This window comes from Lissotriton helveticus, chromosome 12 (assembly GCF_964261635.1).
Source record: "Lissotriton helveticus chromosome 12, aLisHel1.1, whole genome shotgun sequence".
Classification (NCBI taxonomy): domain Eukaryota; kingdom Metazoa; phylum Chordata; class Amphibia; order Caudata; family Salamandridae; genus Lissotriton; species Lissotriton helveticus.
Window position 1 is genome coordinate 657,082,902 of NC_136073.1, and position 24,032 is coordinate 657,106,933.

At 46.7% G+C, this 24,032-nt stretch overlaps 23 non-coding genes across 23 annotated transcripts; all 23 read left to right on the forward strand.

Annotated features, from left to right (window-relative positions):
- Positions 1 to 103: 103 nt before the first annotated feature.
- Positions 104 to 218, forward strand: LOC144801379 (U5 spliceosomal RNA). Its single transcript, XR_013605189.1, has one exon. It is a non-coding gene; the product is annotated as a U5 spliceosomal RNA (small nuclear RNA).
- A 935-nt stretch (positions 219 to 1,153) lies between these two features.
- Positions 1,154 to 1,268, forward strand: LOC144800566 (U5 spliceosomal RNA). The gene has a single exon (XR_013604460.1). It is a non-coding gene; the product is annotated as a U5 spliceosomal RNA (small nuclear RNA).
- A 933-nt stretch (positions 1,269 to 2,201) lies between these two features.
- Positions 2,202 to 2,316, forward strand: LOC144801380 (U5 spliceosomal RNA). The gene has a single exon (XR_013605190.1). It is a non-coding gene; the product is annotated as a U5 spliceosomal RNA (small nuclear RNA).
- A 933-nt stretch (positions 2,317 to 3,249) lies between these two features.
- LOC144800762 (U5 spliceosomal RNA) lies at positions 3,250 to 3,364 on the forward strand. The gene has a single exon (XR_013604648.1). It is a non-coding gene; the product is annotated as a U5 spliceosomal RNA (small nuclear RNA).
- Positions 3,365 to 4,297: 933 nt separating this feature from the next.
- Positions 4,298 to 4,412, forward strand: LOC144800682 (U5 spliceosomal RNA). Its single transcript, XR_013604571.1, has one exon. It is a non-coding gene; the product is annotated as a U5 spliceosomal RNA (small nuclear RNA).
- Positions 4,413 to 5,347: 935 nt separating this feature from the next.
- Positions 5,348 to 5,462, forward strand: LOC144800567 (U5 spliceosomal RNA). Its single transcript, XR_013604461.1, has one exon. It is a non-coding gene; the product is annotated as a U5 spliceosomal RNA (small nuclear RNA).
- A 933-nt stretch (positions 5,463 to 6,395) lies between these two features.
- Positions 6,396 to 6,510, forward strand: LOC144801381 (U5 spliceosomal RNA). Its single transcript, XR_013605191.1, has one exon. It is a non-coding gene; the product is annotated as a U5 spliceosomal RNA (small nuclear RNA).
- Positions 6,511 to 7,443: 933 nt separating this feature from the next.
- LOC144800568 (U5 spliceosomal RNA) lies at positions 7,444 to 7,558 on the forward strand. Its single transcript, XR_013604462.1, has one exon. It is a non-coding gene; the product is annotated as a U5 spliceosomal RNA (small nuclear RNA).
- A 933-nt stretch (positions 7,559 to 8,491) lies between these two features.
- Positions 8,492 to 8,606, forward strand: LOC144800759 (U5 spliceosomal RNA). The gene has a single exon (XR_013604645.1). It is a non-coding gene; the product is annotated as a U5 spliceosomal RNA (small nuclear RNA).
- A 933-nt stretch (positions 8,607 to 9,539) lies between these two features.
- Positions 9,540 to 9,654, forward strand: LOC144800698 (U5 spliceosomal RNA). The gene has a single exon (XR_013604586.1). It is a non-coding gene; the product is annotated as a U5 spliceosomal RNA (small nuclear RNA).
- A 933-nt stretch (positions 9,655 to 10,587) lies between these two features.
- LOC144801382 (U5 spliceosomal RNA) lies at positions 10,588 to 10,702 on the forward strand. The gene has a single exon (XR_013605192.1). It is a non-coding gene; the product is annotated as a U5 spliceosomal RNA (small nuclear RNA).
- Positions 10,703 to 11,635: 933 nt separating this feature from the next.
- On the forward strand, positions 11,636 to 11,750 carry LOC144801384 (U5 spliceosomal RNA). Its single transcript, XR_013605194.1, has one exon. It is a non-coding gene; the product is annotated as a U5 spliceosomal RNA (small nuclear RNA).
- Positions 11,751 to 12,666: 916 nt separating this feature from the next.
- LOC144801386 (U5 spliceosomal RNA) lies at positions 12,667 to 12,781 on the forward strand. Its single transcript, XR_013605195.1, has one exon. It is a non-coding gene; the product is annotated as a U5 spliceosomal RNA (small nuclear RNA).
- Positions 12,782 to 13,714: 933 nt separating this feature from the next.
- Positions 13,715 to 13,829, forward strand: LOC144800569 (U5 spliceosomal RNA). The gene has a single exon (XR_013604463.1). It is a non-coding gene; the product is annotated as a U5 spliceosomal RNA (small nuclear RNA).
- A 933-nt stretch (positions 13,830 to 14,762) lies between these two features.
- LOC144801009 (U5 spliceosomal RNA) lies at positions 14,763 to 14,877 on the forward strand. Its single transcript, XR_013604887.1, has one exon. It is a non-coding gene; the product is annotated as a U5 spliceosomal RNA (small nuclear RNA).
- Positions 14,878 to 15,810: 933 nt separating this feature from the next.
- On the forward strand, positions 15,811 to 15,925 carry LOC144800771 (U5 spliceosomal RNA). The gene has a single exon (XR_013604656.1). It is a non-coding gene; the product is annotated as a U5 spliceosomal RNA (small nuclear RNA).
- Positions 15,926 to 16,841: 916 nt separating this feature from the next.
- LOC144800507 (U5 spliceosomal RNA) lies at positions 16,842 to 16,956 on the forward strand. Its single transcript, XR_013604403.1, has one exon. It is a non-coding gene; the product is annotated as a U5 spliceosomal RNA (small nuclear RNA).
- A 933-nt stretch (positions 16,957 to 17,889) lies between these two features.
- Positions 17,890 to 18,004, forward strand: LOC144800475 (U5 spliceosomal RNA). The gene has a single exon (XR_013604375.1). It is a non-coding gene; the product is annotated as a U5 spliceosomal RNA (small nuclear RNA).
- Positions 18,005 to 18,939: 935 nt separating this feature from the next.
- On the forward strand, positions 18,940 to 19,054 carry LOC144800313 (U5 spliceosomal RNA). Its single transcript, XR_013604224.1, has one exon. It is a non-coding gene; the product is annotated as a U5 spliceosomal RNA (small nuclear RNA).
- Positions 19,055 to 19,989: 935 nt separating this feature from the next.
- LOC144800959 (U5 spliceosomal RNA) lies at positions 19,990 to 20,104 on the forward strand. The gene has a single exon (XR_013604837.1). It is a non-coding gene; the product is annotated as a U5 spliceosomal RNA (small nuclear RNA).
- A 933-nt stretch (positions 20,105 to 21,037) lies between these two features.
- Positions 21,038 to 21,152, forward strand: LOC144801387 (U5 spliceosomal RNA). Its single transcript, XR_013605196.1, has one exon. It is a non-coding gene; the product is annotated as a U5 spliceosomal RNA (small nuclear RNA).
- Positions 21,153 to 22,068: 916 nt separating this feature from the next.
- LOC144800452 (U5 spliceosomal RNA) lies at positions 22,069 to 22,183 on the forward strand. Its single transcript, XR_013604352.1, has one exon. It is a non-coding gene; the product is annotated as a U5 spliceosomal RNA (small nuclear RNA).
- Positions 22,184 to 23,116: 933 nt separating this feature from the next.
- Positions 23,117 to 23,231, forward strand: LOC144800476 (U5 spliceosomal RNA). The gene has a single exon (XR_013604376.1). It is a non-coding gene; the product is annotated as a U5 spliceosomal RNA (small nuclear RNA).
- The last annotated feature ends 801 nt before the right edge of the window (positions 23,232 to 24,032 follow it).

Below are 24,032 nucleotides of genomic sequence, written 5' to 3' on the forward strand. Positions count from 1 at the left end.
TGTCCTCTTTCTTAGAGCCTAAAAATACCTCTCAGGTCCTCACCCTCGCAATGACGGGGTCTTTGATGTGGTGCCACTTACCCCCAGAGAGCCATATTCTAACTTACTCTGGTTTCTCTTCAAAACGAAAAAATCTTTCGCCTTTTACTAAAGATTTCCGTGGAGAGGAACATTTACGAGTTTATTCAATTTTTTTAAGCCTTACCACAGGTGAGGCTGTTTATCGTGTGTTTAAAAGAAAAGCATTAGAAATTGGTGAATATATCTGCGAGTTGTCTGCTGCTGTTTTTTGGGGACATGAGCTTAGGTGTTTTATTCCTGAACTCTCTGCTTGCTCATTTGCATCGACAGAGTGCAGGAGAGGTGCATCATGGGAAAGAGCTTGTGCAGTGCATGAGATTGCTTTTCGTGACTATCTTGGAATTTCACGATAGCAGGCAGTATGTTTTCTCCTCTCTTAATATTCCTGCTGTCAGAGGCCAGACGTCACCCTCCTTTTTCAAGGTGGCACCTAGACTCACGCTGTGCTTTTCATAGGGCTTGCCCGTTATTTGTGCACGTTAGAGGTGCCCCATAGAGGTTGGCCAATCCTGAGTCGGTGCCCTGAGAGGGTGACCAATCCTGAGTCAGATTCCTCTCAGGTACACTTGAAGCGGCACGCCAGTCCTGTTTCATGTGCCTCTAGCCTAGACAGATATATACTTCTATATTCAGGTTTAATGAAAGTATGTGCGAAAAAGGGACTTAAAGTGCATGGCTATGTGCAGAGCACAGTGGTGGCTCACAGCCTAACGATTGGAAGGATGGTGTGGAAAGCGTAAAATCGCTGGGGGACAAAAGTCCTACAGGGCCACTTCACCTAAAGCCTGATGCACGCTTCCCGTTCCCCTTGCCCAGCAGCCGCAATGCCTCCTAATGAGCTGAGGTGTGTACAGAAAGGAATTTGCATATTCCCAGACAGACGCATGGGAACTGTCCACCTTTTTGATTTTCTGTGCTTTGAGCAGAGACTCTGAAATTTGGGCCTGCTTCCCTCACTGGCCTGGTCCTTGTCCTCTTTCTTAGATTTTGAAAATACCTCTCAGGTCCTCACCCTCGCAATGACGGGGTCTTTGATGTGGTGCCACTTACCCCCAGAGAGCCAAATTCTATCTTACTCTGGTTTCTCTTCAAAACGAAAAAATCTTTCGCCTTTTACTAAAGATTTCCGTGGAAAGGAACATTTACGAGTTTATTCAATTTTTTTAAGCCTTACCACAGGTGAGGCTGTTTATCGTGTGTTTAAAAGAAAAGCATTAGAAATTGGGGAATATCTGCGAGTTGTCTGCTGCTGTTTTTTGGGGACATGAGCTTAGGTGTTTTATTCCTGAACTCTCTGCTTGCTCATTTGCATAGACAGAGTGCAGGAGAGGTGCATCATGGGAAAGAGCTTGTGCAGTGCATGAGATTGCTTTTCGTGACTATCTTGAAATTTCACGATAGCAGGCAGTATGTTTTCTCCGCTCTTAATATTCCTGCTGTCAGAGGCCAGACGTCACCCTCCTTTTTCAAGGTGGCACCTAGACTCACGCTGTGCTTTTCATAGGGCTTGCCCATTATTTGTGCCCGTTAGAGGTGCCCCATAGAGGTTGGCCAATCCTGAGTCGGTGCCCTGAGAGGGTGGCCAATCCTGAGTCAGACTCCTCTCAGGTACACTTGAAGCGGCACGCCAGTCCTGTTTCATGTGCCTCTAGCCTAGACAGATATATACTTCTATATTCAGGTTTAATGAAAGTACGTGCGAAAAAGGGACTTAAAGTGCATGGCTATGTGCAGAGCACAGTGGTGGCTCACAGCCTATCGATTGGAAGGATGGTGTGGAAAGCGTAAAATCGCTGGGGGACAAAAGTCCTACAGTGTCACTTCACCTAAAGCCTGATGCACGCTTCCCATTCCCCTTGCCCAGCAGCCGCAACGCCTCCTAATGAGCTGAGGTGTGTACAGAAAAGAATTTGCATATTCCCAGACAGACGCATGGGAACTGTCCACCTTTTTGATTTTCTGTGCTTTGAGCAGAGACTCTGAAATTTGGGCCTACTTCCCTCACCGGCCTGGTTCTTGTCCTCTTTCTTAGAGCCTGAAAATACCTCTCAGGTCCTCACCATCGCAATGACGGGGTCTTTGATGTGGTGCCACTTACCCCCAGAGAGCCATATTCTAACTTACTCTGGTTTCTCTTCAAAACGAAAAAATCTTTCGCCTTTTACTAAAGATTTCCGTGGAGAGGAACATTTACGAGTTTATTCAATTTTTTTAAGCCTTACCACAGGTGAGGCTGTTTATCGTGTGTTTAAAAGAAAAGCATTAGAAATTGGGGAATATCTGCGAGTTGTCTGCTGCTGTTTTTTGGGGACATGAGCTTAGGTGTTTTATTCCTGAACTCTCTGCTTGCTCATTTGCATAGACAGAGTGCAGGAGAGGTGCATCATGGGAAAGAGCTTGTGCAGTGCATGAGATTGCTTTTCGTGACTATCTTGGAATTTCACGATAGCAGGCAGTATGTTTTCTCCTCTCTTAATATTCCTGCTGTCAGAGGCCAGACGTCACCCTCCTTTTTCAAGGTGGCACCTAGACTCACGCTGTGCTTTTCATAGGGCTTGCCCATTATTTGTGCCCGTTAGAGGTGCCCCATAGAGGTTGGCCAATCCTGAGTCGGTGCCCTGAGAGGGTGGCCAATCCTGAGTCAGATTCCTCTCAGGTACACTTGAAGCGGCACGCCAGTCCTGTTTCATGTGCCTCTAGCCTAGACAGATATATACTTCTATATTCAGGTTTAATGAAAGTACGTGCGAAAAAGGGACTTAAAGTGCATGGCTATGTGCAGAGCACAGTGGTGGCTCACAGCCTAACGATTGGAAGGATGGTGTGGAAAGCGTAAAATCGCTGGGGGACAAAAGTCCTACAGTGCCACTTCACCTAAAGCCTGATGCACGCTTCCCGTTCCCCTTGCCCAGCAGCCGCAACGCCTCCTAATGAGCTGAGGTGTGTACAGAAAAGAATTTGCATATTCCCAGACAGACGCATGGGAACTGTCCACCTTTTTGATTTTCTGTGCTTTGAGCAGAGACTCTGAAATTTGGGCCTGCTTCCCTCACCGGCCTGGTTCTTGTCCTCTTTCTTAAATTTTGAAAATACCTCTCAGGTCCTCACCCTCGCAATGACGGGGTCTTTGATGTGGTGCCACTTACCCCCAGAGAGCCATATTCTAACTTACTCTGGTTTCTCTTCAAAACGAAAAAATCTTTCGCCTTTTACTAAAGTTTTCCGTGGAGAGGAACATTTACGAGTTTATTCAATTTTTTTAAGCCTTACCACAGGTGAGGCTGTTTATCGTGTGTTTAAAAGAAAAGCATTAGAAATTGGGGAATATCTGCGAGTTGTCTGCTGCTGTTTTTTGGGGACATGAGCTTAGGTGTTTTATTCCTGAACTCTCGGCTTGCTCATTTGCATAGACAGAGTGCAGGAGAGGTGCATCATGGGAAAGAGCTTGTGCAGTGCATGAGATTGCTTTTCGTGACTATCTTGGAATTTCACGATAGCAGGCAGTATGTTTTCTCCTCTCTTAATATTCCTGCTGTCAGAGGCCAGACGTCACCCTCCTTTTTCAAGGTGGCACCTAGACTCACGCTGTGCTTTTCATAGGGCTTGCCCGTTATTTGTGCACGTTAGAGGTGCCCCATAGAGGTTGGCCAATCCTGAGTCGGTGCCCTGAGAGGGTGGCCAATCCTGAGTCAGATTCCTCTCAGGTACACTTGAAGCGGCACGCCAGTCCTGTTTCATGTGCCTCTAGCCTAGACAGATATATACTTCTATATTCAGGTTTAATGAAAGTACATGCGAAAAAGGGACTTAAAGTGCATGGCTATGTGCAGAGCACAGTGGTGGCCCACAGCCTATCGATTGGAAGGATGGTGTGGAAAGCGTAAAATCGCTGGGGGACAAAAGTCCTACAGTGTCACTTCACCTAAAGCCTGATGCACGCTTCCCGTTCCCCTTGCCCAGCAGCCGCAACGTCTCCTAATGAGCTGAGGTGTGTACAGAAAAGAATTTGCATATTTCCAGACAGACGCATGGGAACTGTCCACCTTTTTGATTTTCTGTGCTTTGAGCAGAGACTCTGAAAATTGAGCCTGCTTCCCTCACTGGCCTGGTTCTTGTCCTCTTTCTTAGAGCCTAAAAATACCTCTCAGGTCCTCACCCTCGCAATGACGGGGTCTTTGATGTGGTGCCACTTACCCCCAGAGAGCCATATTCTAACTTACTCTGGTTTCTCTTCAAAACGAAAAAATCTTTCGCCTTTTACTAAAGATTTCCATGGAGAGGAACATTTACGAGTTTATTCAATTTTTTTAAGCCTTACCACAGGTGAGGCTGTTTATCGTGTGTTTAAAAGAAAAGCATTAGAAATTGGTGAATATATCTGCGAGTTGTCTGCTGCTGTTTTTTGGGGACATGAGCTTAGGTGTTTTATTCCTGAACTCTCTTCTTGCTCATTTGCATCGACAGAGTGCAGGAGAGGTGCATCATGGGAAAGAGCTTGTGCAGTGCATGAGATTGCTTTTCGTGACTATCTTGGAATTTCACGATAGCAGGCAGTATGTTTTCTCCTCTCTTAATATTCCTGCTGTCAGAGGCCAGACGTCACCCTCCTTTTTCAAGGTGGCACCTAGACTCACGCTGTGCTTTTCATAGGGCTTGCCCGTTATTTGTGCACGTTAGAGGTGCCCCATAGAGGTTGGCCAATCCTGAGTCGGTGCCCTGAGAGGGTGGCCAATCCTGAGTCAGATTCCTCTCAGGTACACTTGAAGCGGCACGCCAGTCCTGTTTCATGTGCCTCTAGCCTAGACAGATATATACTTCTATATTCAGGTTTAATGAAAGTATGTGCGAAAAAGGGACTTAAAGTGCATGGCTATGTGCAGAGCACAGTGGTGGCTCACAGCCTAACGATTGGAAGGATGGTGTGGAAAGCGTAAAATCGCTGGGGGACAAAAGTCCTACAGGGCCACTTCACCTAAAGCCTGATGCACGCTTCCCGTTCCCCTTGCCCAGCAGCCGCATTGCCTCCTAATGAGCTGAGGTGTGTACAGAAAGGAATTTGCATATTCCCAGACAGACGCATGGGAACTGTCCACCTTTTTGATTTTCTGTGCTTTGAGCAGAGACTCTGAAATTTGGGCCTGCTTCCCTCACCGGCCTGGTCCTTGTCCTCTTTCTTAGATTTTGAAAATACCTCTCAGGTCCTCACCCTCGCAATGACGGGGTCTTTGATGTGGTGCCACTTACCCCCAGAGAGCCAAATTCTATCTTACTCTGGTTTCTCTTCAAAACGAAAAAATCTTTCGCCTTTTACTAAAGATTTCCGTGGAAAGGAACATTTACGAGTTTATTCAATTTTTTTAAGCCTTACCACAGGTGAGGCTGTTTATCGTGTGTTTAAAAGAAAAGCATTAGAAATTGGGGAATATCTGCGAGTTGTCTGCTGCTGTTTTTTGGGGACATGAGCTTAGGTGTTTTATTCCTGAACTCTCTGCTTGCTCATTTGCATAGACAGAGTGCAGGAGAGGTGCATCATGGGAAAGAGCTTGTGCAGTGCATGAGATTGCTTTTCGTGACTATCTTGAAATTTCACGATAGCAGGCAGTATGTTTTCTCCGCTCTTAATATTCCTGCTGTCAGAGGCCAGACGTCACCCTCCTTTTTCAAGGTGGCACCTAGACTCACGCTGTGCTTTTCATAGGGCTTGCCCATTATTTGTGCCCGTTAGAGGTGCCCCATAGAGGTTGGCCAATCCTGAGTCGGTGCCCTGAGAGGGTGGCCAATCCTGAGTCAGACTCCTCTCAGGTACACTTGAAGCGGCACGCCAGTCCTGTTTCATGTGCCTCTAGCCTAGACAGATATATACTTCTATATTCAGGTTTAATGAAAGTACGTGCGAAAAAGGGACTTAAAGTGCATGGCTATGTGCAGAGCACAGTGGTGGCTCACAGCCTATCGATTGGAAGGATGGTGTGGAAAGCGTAAAATCGCTGGGGGACAAAAGTCCTACAGTGTCACTTCACCTAAAGCCTGATGCACGCTTCCCGTTCCCCTTGCCCAGCAGCCGCAACGCCTCCTAATGAGCTGAGGTGTGTACAGAAAAGAATTTGCATATTCCCAGACAGACGCATGGGAACTGTCCACCTTTTTGATTTTCTGTGCTTTGAGCAGAGACTCTGAAATTTGGGCCTACTTCCCTCACCGGCCTGGTTCTTGTCCTCTTTCTTAGAGCCTGAAAATACCTCTCAGGTCCTCACCATCGCAATGACGGGGTCTTTGATGTGGTGCCACTTACCCCCAGAGAGCCATATTCTAACTTACTCTGGTTTCTCTTCAAAACGAAAAAATCTTTCGCCTTTTACTAAAGATTTCCGTGGAGAGGAACATTTACGAGTTTATTCAATTTTTTTAAGCCTTACCACAGGTGAGGCTGTTTATCGTGTGTTTAAAAGAAAAGCATTAGAAATTGGGGAATATCTGCGAGTTGTCTGCTGCTGTTTTTTGGGGACATGAGCTTAGGTGTTTTATTCCTGAACTCTCTGCTTGCTCATTTGCATAGACAGAGTGCAGGAGAGGTGCATCATGGGAAAGAGCTTGTGCAGTGCATGAGATTGCTTTTCGTGACTATCTTGGAATTTCACGATAGCAGGCAGTATGTTTTCTCCTCTCTTAATATTCCTGCTGTCAGAGGCCAGACGTCACCCTCCTTTTTCAAGGTGGCACCTAGACTCACGCTGTGCTTTTCATAGGGCTTGCCCATTATTTGTGCCTGTTAGAGGTGCCCCATAGAGGTTGGCCAATCCTGAGTCGGTGCCCTGAGAGGGTGGCCAATCCTGAGTCAGATTCCTCTCAGGTACACTTGAAGCGGCACGCCAGTCCTGTTTCATGTGCCTCTAGCCTAGACAGATATATACTTCTATATTCAGGTTTAATGAAAGTACGTGCGAAAAAGGGACTTAAAGTGCATGGCTATGTGCAGAGCACAGTGGTGGCTCACAGCCTAACGATTGGAAGGATGGTGTGGAAAGCGTAAAATCGCTGGGGGACAAAAGTCCTACAGTGCCACTTCACCTAAAGCCTGATGCACGCTTCCCGTTCCCCTTGCCCAGCAGCCGCAACGCCTCCTAATGAGCTGAGGTGTGTACGGAAAAGAATTTGCATATTCCCAGACAGACGCATGGGAACTGTCCACCTTTTTGATTTTCTGTGCTTTGAGCAGAGACTCTGAAATTTGGGCCTGCTTCCCTCACCGGCCTGGTCCTTGTCCTCTTTCTTAGATTTTGAAAATACCTCTCAGGTCCTCACCCTCGCAATGACGGGGTCTTTGATGTGGTGCCACTTACCCCCAGAGAGCCATATTCTATCTTACTCTGGTTTCTCTTCAAAACGAAAAAATCTTTCGCCTTTTACTAAAGATTTCCGTGGAAAGGAACATTTACGAGTTTATTCAATTTTTTTAAGCCTTACCACAGGTGAGGCTGTTTATCGTGTGTTTAAAAGAAAAGCATTAGAAATTGGGGAATATCTGCGAGTTGTCTGCTGCTGTTTTTTGGGGACATGAGCTTAGGTGTTTTATTCCTGAACTCTCTGCTTGCTCATTTGCATAGACAGAGTGCAGGAGAGGTGCATCATGGGAAAGAGCTTGTGCAGTGCATGAGATTGCTTTTCGTGACTATCTTGAAATTTCACGATAGCAGGCAGTATGTTTTCTCCGCTCTTAATATTCCTGCTGTCAGAGGCCAGACGTCACCCTCCTTTTTCAAGGTGGCACCTAGACTCACGCTGTGCTTTTCATAGGGCTTGCCCATTATTTGTGCCCGTTAGAGGTGCCCCATAGAGGTTGGCCAATCCTGAGTCGGTGCCCTGAGAGGGTGGCCAATCCTGAGTCAGACTCCTCTCAGGTACACTTGAAGCGGCACGCAAGTCCTGTTTCATGTGCCTCTAGCCTAGACAGATATATACTTCTATATTCAGGTTTAATGAAAGTACGTGGGAAAAAGGGACTTAAAGTGCATGGCTATGTGCAGAGCACAGTGGTGGCTCACAGCCTATCGATTGGAAGGATGGTGTGGAAAGCGTAAAATCGCTGGGGGACAAAAGTCCTACAGTGTCACTTCACCTAAAGCCTGATGCACGCTTCCCGTTCCCCTTGCCCAGCAGCCGCAACGCCTCCTAATGAGCTGAGGTGTGTACAGAAAAGAATTTGCATATTCCCAGACAGACGCATGGGAACTGTCCACCTTTTTGATTTTCTGTGCTTTGAGCAGAGACTCTGAAATTTGGGCCTGCTTCCCTCACCGGCCTGGTTCTTGTCCTCTTTCTTAGATTTTGAAAATACCTCTCAGGTCCTCACCCTCGCAATGACGGGGTCTTTGATGTGGTGCCACTTACCCCCAGAGAGCCATATTCTAACTTACTCTGGTTTCTCTTCAAAACGAAAAAATCTTTCGCCTTTTACTAAAGATTTCCGTGGAGAGGAACATTTACGAGTTTATTCAATTTTTTTAAGCCTTATCACAGGTGAGGCTGTTTATCGTGTGTTTAAAAGAAAAGCATTAGAAATTGGGGAATATCTGCGAGTTGTCTGCTGCTGTTTTTTGGGGACATGAGCTTAGGTGTTTTATTCCTGAACTCTCTGCTTGCTCATTTGCATAGACAGAGTGCAGGAGAGGTGCATCATGGGAAAGAGCTTGTGCAGTGCATGAGATTGCTTTTCGTGACTATCTTGGAATTTCACGATAGCAGGCAGTATGTTTTCTCCTCTCTTAATATTCCTGCTGTCAGAGGCCAGACGTCACCCTCCTTTTTCAAGGTGGCACCTAGACTCACGCTGTGCTTTTCATAGGGCTTGCCCGTTATTTGTGCACGTTAGAGGTGCCCCATAGAGGTTGGCCAATCCTGAGTCGGTGCCCTGAGAGGGTGGCCAATCCTGAGTCAGATTCCTCTCAGGTACACTTGAAGCGGCACGCCAGTCCTGTTTCATGTGCCTCTAGCCTAGACAGATATATACTTCTATATTCAGGTTTAATGAAAGTACATGCGAAAAAGGGACTTAAAGTGCATGGCTATGTGCAGAGCACAGTGGTGGCCCACAGCCTATCGATTGGAAGGATGGTGTGGAAAGCGTAAAATCGCTGGGGGACAAAAGTCCTACAGTGTCACTTCACCTAAAGCCTGATGCACGCTTCCCGTTCCCCTTGCCCAGCAGCCGCAACGTCTCCTAATGAGCTGAGGTGTGTACAGAAAAGAATTTGCATATTTCCAGACAGACGCATGGGAACTGTCCACCTTTTTGATTTTCTGTGCTTTGAGCAGAGACTCTGAAAATTGAGCCTGCTTCCCTCACTGGCCTGGTTCTTGTCCTCTTTCTTAGAGCCTAAAAATACCTCTCAGGTCCTCACCCTCGCAATGACGGGGTCTTTGATGTGGTGCCACTTACCCCCAGAGAGCCATATTCTAACTTACTCTGGTTTCTCTTCAAAACGAAAAAATCTTTCGCCTTTTACTAAAGATTTCCGTGGAGAGGAACATTTACGAGTTTATTCAATTTTGTTAAGCCTTACCACAGGTGAGGCTGTTTATCGTGTGTTTAAAAGAAAAGCATTAGAAATTGGGGAATATCTGCGAGTTGTCTGCTGCTGTTTTTTGGGGACATGAGCTTAGGTGTTTTATTCCTGAACTCTCTGCTTGCTCATTTGCATAGACAGAGTGCAGGAGAGGTGCATCATGGGAAAGAGCTTGTGCAGTGCATGAGATTGCTTTTCGTGACTATCTTGAAATTTCACGATAGCAGGCAGTATGTTTTCTCCGCTCTTAATATTCCTGCTGTCAGAGGCCAGACGTCACCCTCCTTTTTCAAGGTGGCACCTAGACTCACGCTGTGCTTTTCATAGGGCTTGCCCATTATTTGTGCCCGTTAGAGGTGCCCCATAGAGGTTGGCCAATCCTGAGTCGGTGCCCTGAGAGGGTGGCCAATCCTGAGTCAGACTCCTCTCAGGTACACTTGAAGCGGCACGCCAGTCCTGTTTCATGTGCCTCTAGCCTAGACAGATATATACTTCTATATTCAGGTTTAATGAAAGTACGTGCGAAAAAGGGACTTAAAGTGCATGGCTATGTGCAGAGCACAGTGGTGGCTCACAGCCTATCGATTGGAAGGATGGTGTGGAAAGCGTAAAATCGCTGGGGGACAAAAGTCCTACAGTGTCACTTCACCTAAAGCCTGATGCACGCTTCCCGTTCCCCTTGCCCAGCAGCCGCAACGCCTCCTAATGAGCTGAGGTGTGTACAGAAAAGAATTTGCATATTCCCAGACAGACGCATGGGAACTGTCCACCTTTTTGATTTTCTGTGCTTTGAGCAGAGACTCTGAAATTTGGGCCTGCTTCCCTCACCGGCCTGGTTCTTGTCCTCTTTCTTAGAGCCTGAAAATACCTCTCAGGTCCTCACCATCGCAATGACGGGGTCTTTGATGTGGTGCCACTTACCCCCAGAGAGCCATATTCTAACTTACTCTGGTTTCTCTTCAAAACGAAAAAATCTTTCGCCTTTTACTAAAGATTTCCGTGGAGAGGAACATTTACGAGTTTATTCAATTTTTTTAAGCCTTACCACAGGTGAGGCTGTTTATCGTGTGTTTAAAAGAAAAGCATTAGAAATTGGGGAATATCTGCGAGTTGTCTGCTGCTGTTTTTTGGGGACATGAGCTTAGGTGTTTTATTCCTGAACTCTCTGCTTGCTCATTTGCATAGACAGAGTGCAGGAGAGGTGCATCATGGGAAAGAGCTTGTGCAGTGCATGAGATTGCTTTTCGTGACTATCTTGGAATTTCACGATAGCAGGCAGTATGTTTTCTCCTCTCTTAATATTCCTGCTGTCAGAGGCCAGACGTCACCCTCCTTTTTCAAGGTGGCACCTAGACTCACGCTGTGCTTTTCATAGGGCTTGCCCATTATTTGTGCCCGTTAGAGGTGCCCCATAGAGGTTGGCCAATCCTGAGTCGGTGCCCTGAGAGGGTGGCCAATCCTGAGTCAGATTCCTCTCAGGTACACTTGAAGCGGCACGCCAGTCCTGTTTCATGTGCCTCTAGCCTAGACAGATATATACTTCTATATTCAGGTTTAATGAAAGAACGTGCGAAAAAGGGACTTAAAGTGCATGGCTATGTGCAGAGCACAGTGGTGGCTCACAGCCTAACGATTGGAAGGATGGTGTGGAAAGCGTAAAATCGCTGGGGGACAAAAGTCCTACAGTGCCACTTCACCTAAAGCCTGATGCACGCTTCCCGTTCCCCTTGCCCAGCAGCCGCAACGCCTCCTAATGAGCTGAGGTGTGTACAGAAAAGAATTTGCATATTCCCAGACAGACGCATGGGAACTGTCCACCTTTTTGATTTTCTGTGCTTTGAGCAGAGACTCTGAAATTTGGGCCTGCTTCCCTCACCGGCCTGGTTCTTGTCCTCTTTCTTAGATTTTGAAAATACCTCTCAGGTCCTCACCCTCGCAATGACGGGGTCTTTGATGTGGTGCCACTTACCCCCAGAGAGCCATATTCTAACTTACTCTGGTTTCTCTTCAAAACGAAAAAATCTTTCGCCTTTTACTAAAGATTTCCGTGGAGAGGAACATTTACGAGTTTATTCAATTTTTTTAAGCCTTACCACAGGTGAGGCTGTTTATCGTGTCTTTAAAAGAAAAGCATTAGAAATTGGGGAATATCTGCGAGTTGTCTGCTGCTGTTTTTTGGGGACATGAGCTTAGGTGTTTTATTCCTGAACTCTCTGCTTGCTCATTTGCATAGACAGAGTGCAGGAGAGGTGCATCATGGGAAAGAGCTTGTGCAGTGCATGAGATTGCTTTTCGTGACTATCTTGGAATTTCACGATAGCAGGCAGTATGTTTTCTCCTCTCTTAATATTCCTGCTGTCAGAGGCCAGACGTCACCCTCCTTTTTCAAGGTGGCACCTAGACTCACGCTGTGCTTTTCATAGGGCTTGCCCATTATTTGTGCCCGTTAGAGGTGCCCCATAGAGGTTGGCCAATCCTGAGTCGGTGCCCTGAGAGGGTGGCCAATCCTGAGTCAGACTCCTCTCAGGTACACTTGAAGCGGCACGCCAGTCCTGTTTCATGTGCCTCTAGCCTAGACAGATATATACTTCTATATTCAGGTTTAATGAAAGTACGTGCGAAAAAGGGACTTAAAGTGCATGGCTATGTGCAGAGCACAGTGGTGGCTCACAGCCTATCGATTGGAAGGATGGTGTGGAAAGCGTAAAATCGCTGGGGGACAAAAGTCCTACAGTGCCACTTCACCTAAAGCCTGATGCACGCTTCCCGTTCACCTTGCCCAGCATCCGCAACGCCTCCTAATGAGCTGAGGTGTGTACAGAAAAGAATTTGCATATTCCCAGACAGACGCATGGGAACTGTCCACCTTTTTGATTTTCTGTGCTTTGAGCAGAGACTCTGAAATTTGGGCCTGGTTCTTGTCCTCTTTCTTAGAGCCTGAAAATACCTCTCAGGTCCTCACCATCGCAATGACGGGGTCTTTGATGTGGTGCCACTTACCCCCAGAGAGCCATATTCTAACTTACTCTGGTTTCTCTTCAAAACGAAAAAATCTTTCGCCTTTTACTAAAGATTTCCGTGGAGAGGAACATTTACGAGTTTATTCAATTTTTTTAAGCCTTACCACAGGTGAGGCTGTTTATCGTGTGTTTAAAAGAAAAGCATTAGAAATTGGGGAATATCTGCGAGTTGTCTGCTGCTGTTTTTTGGGGACATGAGCTTAGGTGTTTTATTCCTGAACTCTCTGCTTGCTCATTTGCATAGACAGAGTGCAGGAGAGGTGCATCATGGGAAAGAGCTTGTGCAGTGCATGAGATTGCTTTTCGTGACTATCTTGGAATTTCACGATAGCAGGCAGTATGTTTTCTCCTCTCTTAATATTCCTGCTGTCAGATGCCAGACGTCACCCTCCTTTTTCAAGGTGGCACCTAGACTCACGCTGTGCTTTTCATAGGGCTTGCCCATTATTTGTGCCCGTTAGAGGTGCCCCATAGAGGTTGGCCAATCCTGAGTCGGTGCCCTGAGAGGGTGGCCAATCCTGAGTCAGATTCCTCTCAGGTACACTTGAAGCGGCACGCCAGTCCTGTTTCATGTGCCTCTAGCCTAGACAGATATATACTTCTATATTCAGGTTTAATGAAAGTACGTGCGAAAAAGGGACTTAAAGTGCATGGCTATGTGCAGAGCACAGTGGTGGCTCACAGCCTAACGATTGGAAGGATGGTGTGGAAAGCGTAAAATCGCTGGGGGACAAAAGTCCTACAGTGCCACTTCACCTAAAGCCTGATGCACGCTTCCCGTTCCCCTTGCCCAGCAGCCGCAATGCCTCCTAATGAGCTGAGGTGTGTACAGAAAGGAATTTGCATATTCCCAGACAGACGCATGGGAACTGTCCACCTTTTTGATTTTCTGTGCTTTGAGCAGAGACTCTGAAATTTGGGCCTGCTTCCCTCACCGGCCTGGTCCTTGTCCTCTTTCTTAGAGCCTGAAAATACCTCTCAGGTCCTCACCCTCGCAATGACGGGGTCTTTGATGTGGTGCCACTTACCCCCAGAGAGCCATATTCTATCTTACTCTGGTTTCTCTTCAAAACGAAAAAATCTTTCGCCTTTTACTAAAGATTTCCGTGGAAAGGAACATTTACGAGTTTATTCAATTTTTTTAAGCCTTACCACAGGTGAGGCTGTTTATTGTGTGTTTAAAAGAAAAGCATTAGAAATTGGGGAATATCTGCGAGTTGTCTGCTGCTGTTTTTTGGGGACATGAGCTTAGGTGTTTTATTCCTGAACTCTCTGCTTGCTCATTTGCATAGACAGAGTGCAGGAGAGGTGCATCATGGGAAAGAGCTTGTGCAGTGCATGAGATTGCTTTTCGTGACTATCTTGAAATTTCACGATAGCAGGCAGTATGTTTTCTCCGCTCTTAATATTCCTGCTGTCAGAGGCCAGACGTCACCCTCCTTTTTCAAGGTGGCACCTAGACTCACGCTGTGCTTTTCATAGGGCTTGCCCATTATTTGTGCCCGTTAGAGGTGCCCCATAGAGGTTGGCCAATCCTGAGTCGGTGCCCTGAGAGGGTGGCCAATCCTGAGTCAGACTCCTCTCAGGTACACTTGAAGCGGCACGCCAGTCCTGTTTCATGTGCCTCTAGCCTAGACAGATATATACTTCTATATTCAGGTTTAATGAAAGTACGTGCGAAAAAGGGACTTAAAGTGCATGGCTATGTGCAGAGCACAGTGGTGGCTCACAGCCTATCGATTGGAAGGATGGTGTGGAAAGCGTAAAATCGCTGGGGGACAAAAGTCCTACAGTGTCACTTCACCTAAAGCCTGATGCACGCTTCCCGTTCCCCTTGCCCAGCAGCCGCAACGCCTCCTAATGAGCTGAGGTGTGTACAGAAAAGAATTTGCATATTCCCAGACAGACGCATGGGAACTGTCCACCTTTTTGATTTTCTGTGCTTTGAGCAGAGACTCTGAAATTTGGGCCTGCTTCCCTCACCGGCCTGGTTCTTGTCCTCTTTCTTAGAGCCTGAAAATACCTCTCAGGTCCTCACCATCGCAATGACGGGGTCTTTGATGTGGTGCCACTTACCCCCAGAGAGCCATATTCTAACTTACTCTGGTTTCTCTTCAAAACGAAAAAATCTTTCGCCTTTTACTAAAGATTTCCGTGGAGAGGAACATTTACGAGTTTATTAAATTTTTTTAAGCCTTACCACAGGTGAGGCTGTTTATCGTGTGTTTAAAAGAAAAGCATTAGAAATTGGGGAATATCTGCGAGTTGTCTGCTGCTGTTTTTTGGGGACATGAGCTTAGGTGTTTTATTCCTGAACTCTCTGCTTGCTCATTTGCATAGACAGAGTGCAGGAGAGGTGCATCATGGGAAAGAGCTTGTGCAGTGCATGAGATTGCTTTTCGTGACTATCTTGGAATTTCACGATAGCAGGCAGTATGTTTTCTCCTCTCTTAATATTCCTGCTGTCAGAGGCCAGACGTCACCCTCCTTTTTCAAGGTGGCACCTAGACTCACGCTGTGCTTTTCATAGGGCTTGCCCATTATTTGTGCCCGTTAGAGGTGCCCCATAGAGGTTGGCCAATCCTGAGTCGGTGCCCTGAGAGGGTGGCCAATCCTGAGTCAGATTCCTCTCAGGTACACTTGAAGCGGCACGCCAGTCCTGTTTCATGTGCCTCTAGCCTAGACAGATATATACTTCTATATTCAGGTTTAATGAAAGTACGTGCGAAAAAGGGACTTAAAGTGCATGGCTATGTGCAGAGCACAGTGGTGGCTCACAGCCTAACGATTGGAAGGATGGTGTGGAAAGCGTAAAATCGCTGGGGGACAAAAGTCCTACAGTGCCACTTCACCTAAAGCCTGATGCACGCTTCCCGTTCCCCTTGCCCAGCAGCCGCAACGCCTCCTAATGAGCTGAGGTGTGTACAGAAAAGAATTTGCATATTCCCAGACAGACGCATGGGAACTGTCCACCTTTTTGATTTTCTGTGCTTTGAGCAGAGACTCTGAAATTTGGGCCTGCTTCCCTCACCGGCCTGGTTCTTGTCCTCTTTCTTAGATTTTGAAAATACCTCTCAGGTCCTCACCCTCGCAATGACGGGGTCTTTGATGTGGTGCCACTTACCCCCAGAGAGCCATATTCTAACTTACTCTGGTTTCTCTTCAAAACGAAAAAATCTTTCGCCTTTTACTAAAGATTTCCGTGGAGAGGAACATTTACGAGTTTATTCAATTTTTTTAAGCCTTATCACAGGTGAGGCTGTTTATCGTGTGTTTAAAAGAAAAGCATTAGAAATTGGGGAATATCTGCGAGTTGTCTGCTGCTGTTTTTTGGGGACATGAGCTTAGGTGTTTTATTCCTGAACTCTCTGCTTGCTCATTTGCATAGACAGAGTGCAGGAGAGGTGCATCATGGGAAAGAGCTTGTGCAGTGCATGAGATTGCTTTTCGTGACTATCTTGGAATTTCACGATAGCAGGCAGTATGTTTTCTCCTCTCTTAATATTCCTGCTGTCAGAGGCCAGACGTCACCCTCCTTTTTCAAGGTGGCACCTAGACTCACGCTGTGCTTTTCATAGGGCTTGCCCGTTATTTGTGCACGTTAGAGGTGCCCCATAGAGGTTGGCCAATCCTGAGTCGGTGCCCTGAGAGGGTGGCCAATCCTGAGTCAGATTCCTCTCAGGTACACTTAAAGCGGCACGCCAGTCCTGTTTCATGTGCCTCTAGCCTAGACAGATATATACTTCTATATTCAGGTTTAATGAAAGTACATGCGAAAAAGGGACTTAAAGTGCATGGCTATGTGCAGAGCACAGTGGTGGCCCACAGCCTATCGATTGGAAGGATGGTGTGGAAAGCGTAAAATCGCTGGGGGACAAAAGTCCTACAGTGTCACTTCACCTAAAGCCTGATGCACGCTTCCCGTTCCCCTTGCCCAGCAGCCGCAACGTCTCCTAATGAGCTGAGGTGTGTACAGAAAAGAATTTGCATATTCCCAGACAGACGCATGGGAACTGTCCACCTTTTTGATTTTCTGTGCTTTGAGCAGAGACTCTGAAATTTGGGCCTGGTTCTTGTCCTCTTTCTTAGAGCCTGAAAATACCTCTCAGGTCCTCACCATCGCAATGACGGGGTCTTTGATGTGGTGCCACTTACCCCCAGAGAGCCATATTCTAATTTACTCTGGTTTCTCTTCAAAACGAAAAAATCTTTCGCCTTTTACTAAAGATTTCCGTGGAGAGGAACATTTACGAGTTTATTCAATTTTTTTAAGCCTTCCCACAGGTGAGGCTGTTTATCGTGTGTTTAAAAGAAAAGCATTAGAAATTGGGGAATATCTGCGAGTTGTCTGCTGCTGTTTTTTGGGGACATGAGCTTAGGTGTTTTATTCCTGAACTCTCTGCTTGCTCATTTGCATAGACAGAGTGCAGGAGAGGTGCATCATGGGAAAGAGCTTGTGCAGTGCATGAGATTGCTTTTCGTGACTATCTTGGAATTTCACGATAGCAGGCAGTATGTTTTCTCCTCTCTTAATATTCCTGCTGTCAGAGGCCAGACGTCACCCTCCTTTTTCAAGGTGGCACCTAGACTCACGCTATGCTTTTCATAGGGCTTGCCCATTATTTGTGCCCGTTAGAGGTGCCCCATAGAGGTTGGCCAATCCTGAGTCGGTGCCCTGAGAGGGTGGCCAATCCTGAGTCAGATTCCTCTCAGGTACACTTGAAGCGGCACGCCAGTCCTGTTTCATGTGCCTCTAGCCTAGACAGATATATACTTCTATATTCAGGTTTAATGAAAGTACGTGCGAAAAAGGGACTTAAAGTGCATGGCTATGTGCAGAGCACAGTGGTGGCTCACAGCCTATCGATTGGAAGGATGGTGTGGAAAGCGTAAAATCGCTGGGGGACAAAGGTCCTACAGTGTCACTTCACCTAAAGCCTGATGCACGCTTCCCGTTCCCCTTGCCCAGCAGCCGCAACGCCTCCTAATGAGCTGAGGTGTGTACAGAAAAGAATTTGCATATTCCCAGACAGACGCATGGGAACTGTCCACCTTTTTGATTTTCTGTGCTTTGAGCAGAGACTCTGAAAATTGGGCCTGCTTCCCTCACTGGCCTGGTTCTTGTCCTCTTTCTTAGAGCCTAAAAATACCTCTCAGGTCCTCACCCTCGCAATGACGGGGTCTTTGATGTGGTGCCACTTACCCCCAGAGAGCCATATTCTAACTTACTCTGGTTTCTCTTCAAAATGAAAAAATCTTTCGCCTTTTACTAAAGATTTCCGTGGAGAGGAACATTTACGAGTTTATTCAATTTTTTTAAGCCTTACCACAGGTGAGGCTGTTTATCGTGTGTTTAAAAGAAAAGCATTAGAAATTGGTGAATATATCTGCGAGTTGTCTGCTGCTGTTTTTTGGGAACATGAGCTTAGGTGTTTTATTCCTGAACTCTCTGCTTGCTCATTTGCATCGACAGAGTGCAGGAGAGGTGCATCATGGGAAAGAGCTTGTGCAGTGCAAGAGATTGCTTTTCGTGACTATCATGGAATTTCACGATAGCAGGCAGTATGTTTTCTCCTCTCTTAATATTCCTGCTGTCAGAGGCCAGACGTCACCCTCCTTTTTCAAGGTGGCACCTAGACTCACGCTGTGCTTTTCATAGGGCTTGCCCATTATTTGTGCACGTTAGAGGTGCCCCATAGAGGTTGGCCAATCCTGAGTCGGTGCCCTGAGAGGGTGGCCAATCCGGAGTCAGATTCCTCTCAGGTACACTTGAAGCGGCACGCCAGTCCTGTTTCAAGTGCCTCTAGCCTAGACAGATATATACTTCTATATTCAGGTTTAATGAAAGTACGTGCGAAAAAGGGACTTAAAGTGCATGGCTATGTGCAGAGCACAGTGGTGGCTCACAGCCTAACGATTGGAAGGATGGTGTGGAAAGCGTAAAATCGCTGGGGGACAAAAGTCCTACAGTGCCACTTCACCTAAAGCCTGATGCACGCTTCCCGTTCCCCTTGCCCAGCATCCGCAACGCCTCCTAATGAGCTGAGGTGTGTACAGAAAAGAATTTGCATATTCCCAGACAGACGCATGGGAACTGTCCACCTTTTTGATTTTCTGTGCTTTGAGCAGAGACTCTGAAATTTGGGCCTGCTTCCCTCACGGGCCTGGTTCTTGTCCTCTTTCTTAGAGCCTGAAAATACCTCTCAGGTCCTCACCATCGCAATGACGGGGTCTTTGATGTGGTGCCACTTACCCCCAGAGAGCCATATTCTAACTTACTCTGGTTTCTCTTCAAAACGAAAAAATCTTTTGCCTTTTACTAAAGATTTCCGTGGAGAGGAACATTTACGAGTTTATTCAATTTTTTTAAGCCTTACCACAGGTGAGGCTGTTTATCGTGTGTTTAAAAGAAAAGCATTAGAAATTGGTGAATATATCTGCGAGTTGTCTGCTGCTGTTTTTTGGGGACATGAGCTTAGGTGTTTTATTCCTGAACTCTCTGCTTGCTCATTTGCATCGACAGAGTGCAGGAGAGGTGCATCATGGGAAAGAGCTTGTGCAGTGCATGAGATTGCTTTTCGTGACTATCTTGGAATTTCACGATAGCAGGCAGTATGTTTTCTCCTCTCTTAATATTCCTGCTGTCAGAGGCCAGACGTCACCCTCCTTTTTCAAGGTGGCACCTAGACTCACGCTGTGCTTTTCATAGGGCTTGCCCGTTATTTGTGCACGTTAGAGGTGCCCCATAGAGGTTGGCCAATCCTGAGTCGGTGCCCTGAGAGGGTGGCCAATCCTGAGTCAGATTCCTCTCAGGTACACTTGAAGCGGCACGCCAGTCCTGTTTCATGTGCCTCTAGCCTAGACAGATATATACTTCTATATTCAGGTTTAATGAAAGTACGTGCGAAAAAGGGACTTAAAGTGCATGGCTATGTGCAGAGCACAGTGGTGGCTCACAGCCTAACGATTGGAAGGATGGTGTGGAAAGCGTAAAATCGCTGGGGGACAAAAGTCCTACAGTGCCACTTCACCTAAAGCCTGATGCACGCTTCCCGTTCCCCTTGCCCAGCAGCCGCAATGCCTCCTAATGAGCTGAGGTGTGTACAGAAAGGAATTTGCATATTCCCAGACAGACGCATGGGAACTGTCCACCTTTTTGATTTTCTGTGCTTTGAGCAGAGACTCTGAAATTTGGGCCTGCTTCCCTCACCGGCCTGGTCCTTGTCCTCTTTCTTAGATTTTGAAAATACCTCTCAGGTCCTCACCCTCGCAATGACGGGGTCTTTGATGTGGTGCCACTTACCCCCAGAGAGCCATATTCTATCTTACTCTGGTTTCTCTTCAAAACGAAAAAATCTTTCGCCTTTTACTAAAGAATTCCGTGGAAAGGAACATTTACGAGTTTATTCAATTTTTTTAAGCCTTACCACAGGTGAGGCTGTTTATCGTGTGTTTAAAAGAAAAGCATTAGAAATTGGGGAATATCTGCGAGTTGTCTGCTGCTGTTTTTTGGGGACATGAGCTTAGGTGTTTTATTCCTGAACTCTCTGCTTGCTCATTTGCATAGACAGAGTGCAGGAGAGGTGCATCATGGGAAAGAGCTTGTGCAGTGCATGAGATTGCTTTTCGTGACTATCTTGAAATTTCACGATAGCAGGCAGTATGTTTTCTCCGCTCTTAATATTCCTGCTGTCAGAGGCCAGACGTCACCCTCCTTTTTCAAGGTGGCACCTAGACTCACGCTCTGCTTTTCATAGGGCTTGCCCATTATTTGTGCCCGTTAGAGGTGCCCCATAGAGGTTGGCCAATCCTGAGTCGGTGCCCTGAGAGGGTGGCCAATCCTGAGTCAGACTCCTCTCAGGTACACTTGAAGCGGCACGCCAGTCCTGTTTCATGTGCCTCTAGCCTAGACAGATATATACTTCTATATTCAGGTTTAATGAAAGTACGTGCGAAAAAGGGACTTAAAGTGCATGGCTATGTGCAGAGCACAGTGGTGGCTCACAGCCTATCGATTGGAAGGATGGTGTGGAAAGCGTAAAATCGCTGGGGGACAAAAGTCCTACAGTGTCACTTCACCTAAAGCCTGATGCACGCTTCCCGTTCACCTTGCCCAGCAGCCGCAACGCCTCCTAATGAGCTGAGGTGTGTACAGAAAAGAATTTGCATATTCCCAGACAGACGCATGGGAACTGTCCACCTTTTTGATTTTCTGTGCTTTGAGCAGAGACTCTGAAATTTGGGCCTGCTTCCCTCACCGGCCTGGTTCTTGTCCTCTTTCTTAGAGCCTGAAAATACCTCTCAGGTCCTCACCATCGCAATGACGGGGTCTTTGATGTGGTGCCACTTACCCCCAGAGAGCCATATTCTAACTTACTCTGGTTTCTCTTCAAAACGAAAAAATCTTTCGCCTTTTACTAAAGATTTCCGTGGAGAGGAACATTTACGAGTTTATTCAATTTTTTTAAGCCTTACCACAGGTGAGGCTGTTTATCGTGTGTTTAAAAGAAAAGCATTAGAAATTGGGGAATATCTGCGAGTTGTCTGCTGCTGTTTTTTGGGGACATGAGCTTAGGTGTTTTATTCCTGAACTCTCTGCTTGCTCATTTGCATCGACAGAGTGCAGGAGAGGTGCATCAACGGAAAGAGCTTGTGCAGTGCATGAGATTGCTTTTCGTGACTATCTTGGAATTTCACGATAGCAGGCAGTATGTTTTCTCCTCTCTTAATATTCCTGCTGTCAGAGGCCAGACGTCACCCTCCTTTTTCAAGGTGGCACCTAGACTCACGCTGTGCTTTTCATAGGGCTTGCCCATTATTTGTGCACGTTAGAGGTGCCCCATAGAGGTTGGCCAATCCTGAGTCGGTGCCCTGAGAGGGTGGCCAATCCTGAGTCAGATTCCTCTCAGGTACACTTGAAGCGGCACGCCAGTCCTGTTTCAAGTGCCTCTAGCCTAGACAGATATATACTTCTATATTCAGGTTTAATGAAAGTACGTGCGAAAAAGGGACTTAAAGTGCATGGCTATGTGCAGAGCACAGTGGTGGCTCACAGCCTAACGATTGGAAGGATGGTGTGGAAAGCGTAAAATCGCTGGGGGACAAAAGTCCTACAGTGCCACTTCACCTAAAGCCTGATGCACGCTTCCCGTTCCCCTTGCCCAGCATCCGCAACGCCTCCTAATGAGCTGAGGTGTGTACAGAAAAGAATTTGCATATTCCCAGACAGACGCATGGGAACTGTCCACCTTTTTGATTTTCTGTGCTTTGAGCAGAGACTCTGAAATTTGGGCCTGGTTCTTGTCCTCTTTCTTAGAGCCTGAAAATACCTCTCAGGTCCTCACCATCGCAATGACGGGGTCTTTGATGTGGTGCCACTTACCCCCAGAGAGCCATATTCTAACTTACTCTGGTTTCTCTTCAAAACGAAAAAATCTTTCGCCTTTTACTAAAGATTTCCGTGGAGAGGAACATTTACGAGTTTATTCAATTTTTTTAAGCCTTTCCAAAGGTGAGGCTGTTTATCGTGTGTTTAAAAGAAAAGCATTAGAAATTGGGGAATATCTGCGAGTTGTCTGCTGCTGTTTTTTGGGGACATGAGCTTAGGTGTTTTATTCCTGAACTCTCTGCTTGCTCATTTGCATAGACAGAGTGCAGGAGTGGTGCATCATGGGAAAGAGCTTGTGCAGTGCATGAGATTGCTTTTCGTGACTATCTTGGAATTTCACGATAGCAGGCAGTATGTTTTCTCCTCTCTTAATATTCCTGCTGTCAGAGGCCAGACGTCACCCTCCTTTTTCAAGGTGGCACCTAGACTCACGCTGTGCTTTTCATAGGGCTTGCCCATTATTTGTGCCCGTTAGAGGTGCCCCATAGAGGTTGGCCAATCCTGAGTCGGTGCCCTGAGAGGGTGGCCAATCCTGAGTCAGATTCCTCTCAGGTACACTTGAAGCGGCACGCCAGTCCTGTTTCATGTGCCTCTAGCCTAGACAGATATATACTTCTATATTCAGGTTTAATGAAAGTACGTGCGAAAAAGGGACTTAAAGTGCATGGCTATGTGCAGAGCACAGTGGTGGCTCACAGCCTATCGATTGGAAGGATGGTGTGGAAAGCGTAAAATCGCTGGGGGACAAAGGTCCTACAGTGTCACTTCACCTAAAGCCTGATGCACGCTTCCCGTTCCCCTTGCCCAGCAGCCGCAACGCCTCCTAATGAGCTGAGGTGTGTACAGAAAAGAATTTGCATATTCCCAGACAGACGCATGGGAACTGTCCACCTTTTTGATTTTCTGTGCTTTGAGCAGAGACTCTGAAAATTGGGCCTGCTTCCCTCACTGGCCTGGTTCTTGTCCTCTTTCTTAGAGCCTAAAAATACCTCTCAGGTCCTCACCCTCGCAATGACGGGGTCTTTGATGTGGTGCCACTTACCCCCAGAGAGCCATATTCTAACTTACTCTGGTTTCTCTTCAAAATGAAAAAATCTTTCGCCTTTTACTAAAGATTTCCGTGGAGAGGAACATTTACGAGTTTATTCAATTTTTTTAAGCCTTACCACAGGTGAGGCTGTTTATTGTGTGTTTAAAAGAAAAGCATTAGAAATTGGTGAATATATCTGCGAGTTGTCTGCTGCTGTTTTTTGGGGACATGAGCTTAGGTGTTTTATTCCTGAACTCTCTGCTTGCTCATTTGCATCGACAGAGTGCAGGAGAGGTGCATCATGGGAAAGAGCTTGTGCAGTGCATGAGATTGCTTTTCGTGACTATCTTGGAATTTCACGATAGCAGGCAGTATGTTTTCTCCTCTCTTAATATTCCTGCTGTCAGAGGCCAGACGTCACCCTCCTTTTTCAAGGTGGCACCTAGACTCACGCTTTGCTTTTCATAGGGCTTGCCCATTATTTGTGCACGTTAGAGGTGCCCCATAGAGGTTGGCCAATCCTGAGTCGGTGCCCTGAGAGGGTGGCCAATCCTGAGTCAGATTCCTCTCAGGTACACTTGAAGCGGCACGCCAGTCCTGTTTCAAGTGCCTCTAGCCTAGACAGATATATACTTCTATATTCAGGTTTAATGAAAGTACGTGCGAAAAAGGGACTTAAAGTGCATGGCTATGTGCAGAGCACAGTGGTGGCTCACAGCCTAACGATTGGAAGGATGGTGTGGAAAGCGTAAAATCGCTGGGGGACAAAAGTCCTAAAGTGCCACTTCACCTAAAGCCTGATGCACGCTTCCCGTTCCCCTTGCCCAGCATCCGCAACGCCTCCTAATGAGCTGAGGTGTGTACAGAAAAGAATTTGCATATTCCCAGACAGACGCATGGGAACTGTCCACCTTTTTGATTTTCTGTGCTTTGAGCAGAGACTCTGAAAT